Here is a 3,155-nt window from a genome sequence, read left to right on the forward strand (position 1 = left end):
ATATGTAGCTGTGCAAAACAAAATATACACAAGTAATTGTATACACTGGCACCACATGCGCTTCCAGAGCAGGAAAAACTAAGCTATAGGGACAGAAGTGGAAGGCTGGAGGAGAGACTCCAGAATGGAAGAGATGCTCCAGACACTGAGCTAAGTGGGGGTTGCACAGTTGTGTCTATCTTGTGAATCAAAGTAAGCTGTACATTTTAAATGTGTGTACATATGTATAATGAAATACACTCATACACACACACACACACACACACACACACACACACACACACACACACAACATGAAAGCTCCCACCAACCCCAGAAAACATGAAAACTTTAAAAATAAAACCTTGACTGCCAAATTTGATAACTGGCAAAAGTATAAATTCTCCTCTCCTGAGGTAATACTGTCCCGACTCTAACATCACTGCTTAGTTTTACCTGTTTTCAGAATGTTTATTTTTTGTTTGGGTTTATTTTGGTTTTTAAGATAATGTTTCTCTATAAAGCCCTGGCTGTCTTAGAACTCACTCTGTAGACCACACTGGCCTTGAACTCAGAGCTCCATCTACCTCTGTCTCCTGAGTGCTGGGATCAAAGGTGTACACTACCACTTAGCCTATTTTCAGAATTTTATGTCTGGGATGTTACATCACTAGTCCTTCATCCTCTTGACATATCTGTGAGAACAAGGTCATTTTCACTCCTTGTGGAGGTAGCTTGTTTCTCCCACAACTAGAAAGGAAGTCTGAGGGCAGGGCCCCGGTCTGCATCCCCAGCACCTGTCAGAAAGCCTGTCCAGGAACAGAAACTCAGTAGACAAGACTTTTCATATCTATACAAGGTCAGAGGCTGGGAGCTGAGTTTGAGCAATTTGTAGGAACTGTGGAGAGTAGGGAACAGACCGATATAGCTCAGTGTGTAAGAGCGCTTGCTGCACAAGCCTAAGGATCTGAGTTCAGATCCTGGCACCCCTGTTAAGGGGTGACTTTGTGCTGCACACAAATCTAGGCATGGCCATGTACACACATGTCACCCTGGCACTGTGGGGAGGAAGCAGGAGGATGGTTGGGGCTTGCTGGCCATCTGTCTAGATGTAGGTTCAGTGAGAGACCCTGCCTCAAAAGAGTAAGGTCACAAGTGATAGAGCAGGAGACCTGATGTCCTCCTTAGGCCTCTGCACATGCACAGTGGGTGCACACACACACACACACACACACACACACACACACAGAATATAGAGAGTAGACACAACTCTTCACTGAAAAGGTTCTCAGCATGCAAGGCGCTTTGCTCTAGGACAGAGTAGCAGAATTAACCTAAAGAATTAGAACTTCCAATAACTTTAGTCTCTACCAAAGATACAATGTGGGTGAAATTCTAGAGTTACCTGCTCAATGTACATCCAAGTGCTTAGAGACAGACCCAGAATTCAGGCCTAGAAGTGTGCTGCTAGGTTCACTTCTTCTACCCAGGGCACATCTTCCTGCTAAGGTGAGGATCCAGGTCAAGAAAGCAAAGCACTAAGGAAACCCATGTCCTGAGAGCCAAGGAAGTCTGCGATTTGGCAAGGGCTTGAGGTGCTAATTTCAAATGCATCTATGCCCTCAGGAACAACAGGAGTCTGTGGACTTGGGCAGCCTCAAAGGTGAATCTGCAGTGACTTGGAGTCAGGACTTCAAGGTAGAACATTTCTCTGGAAAGTCTGGGGCCCTGGATTTAATCCCCAGCATTTGGGATGGGGAAAGTAGACCTCTGGGCAGGGTAATGACAAGGAAGCTAAGTTATGTACACTGGTGGGTTCTTAAGCTCAGAGCCCAGTGGTTAAGAGTACTTACTGTCTGCTCTTCCAGAGGACTCAGTTCAATTCCCAGCATGCCATGACAGCTCACAACTGTCTGTAACTCCAGTTCTAGGGTGCCTGGCACCCCCACACAGAAATACATAAAAGCAAAACACCAATGCACATAAAATTTTTTAAAAAATGCTCAGAGCCAGCCTGCGACTACAGACCTGGCCTTGGAAGAAAGTAAGCCCTCAGTAGCTGCAGAGGGCTCGATGCTTTGGAGTGGGCAATGGCTGAAGTCTGGTTAGCTTCAGGAGGCTAGACTCCAGGATTTTAGAACCCAGCTTCAAATGATCTCTGCCACCAGTAAGCCCTACAACACTGGGTGTGGTTTAAAACAAAGTATGTTTTAGGAGAAGAGTTTTACCAGGGGGTAGAAAATAAGCAAGATTGTTTGGAATCTTAAACCACCTGAGACATAGGATTTGACTACAGGAGCAATAGGAACCTTTTAGGGCAAGGATATAAGTGGCCTACAGTTTAAGAGTGGCTTCTCTGGCTACCATGTTGAGCACAGACTGGGAAGGTAAAGAGCTGCTCAGGGGACAGTTGAGTTTGCTGCAGTCACCCAGGAAGAAGCAGATGGGCCTGGGGTGCTGAAGGCAGGGAAGAGGAGACGAGACAGATGTCAGGAGCCCACAGTCCCAGGGGAAGAGAATGAAGATCCGGCCTGAGCAACTGCATGGCTAAGGCTAGGCCCCAGGGCATAAAGAGGGGTAAGGCTGGACCTGGTCATTGGGATAGGACTGTGGAGAACTTCAAAAGCAAGATTAGGATTTAGAGCTTTCCCCTGTATGAGTTGGGGCACCATCAAAGGCGTTTTTATTTATTTCTTCATCAAAGAGTCCCTAGCAAGGAGATCTGACAGCGCGGTCAGATTTATGTGTTCATCAGATCCCCGTGGCAGCTGGTGTGGAGGATGGATTGAAGGGGCGAGACCCACCGGTGGCAGGAAGACGCATTCAGGAGGAGGCTGCCATAATGGTCCACAGGCAAGGTGGTGAGGCCTCAGGAGGGGCCCGCCACCCTGGCACTCTGGGGGTGGTTGGCCCCTGCTTGTCCCAGGTTTGTCCTCCTCCTGGGGCCCTGGGCAGCTGCAGAGGGCTTGAGTGGGCCCCCGCTCTGATGCTCCAAGCAGAAAATAGGATGAGGGCAGCCAAAAGGCATCAAGGCTGTTTATCCAGAGAAGAGATGCCTCAGCATGGATTTATGTCTGAAAGGTTGCTGGGGGGGGCAGGAAGTGGAGAACCAGCTGTCCCCCATCCTCATAAAGGACTAAGTACAGGGACTGTGGCCTCATCTGGAGGAGGGAGGA

This window comes from Onychomys torridus, chromosome 4 (assembly GCF_903995425.1).
Source record: "Onychomys torridus chromosome 4, mOncTor1.1, whole genome shotgun sequence".
In the NCBI taxonomy this organism is placed as follows: Eukaryota; Metazoa; Chordata; class Mammalia; order Rodentia; family Cricetidae; genus Onychomys; species Onychomys torridus.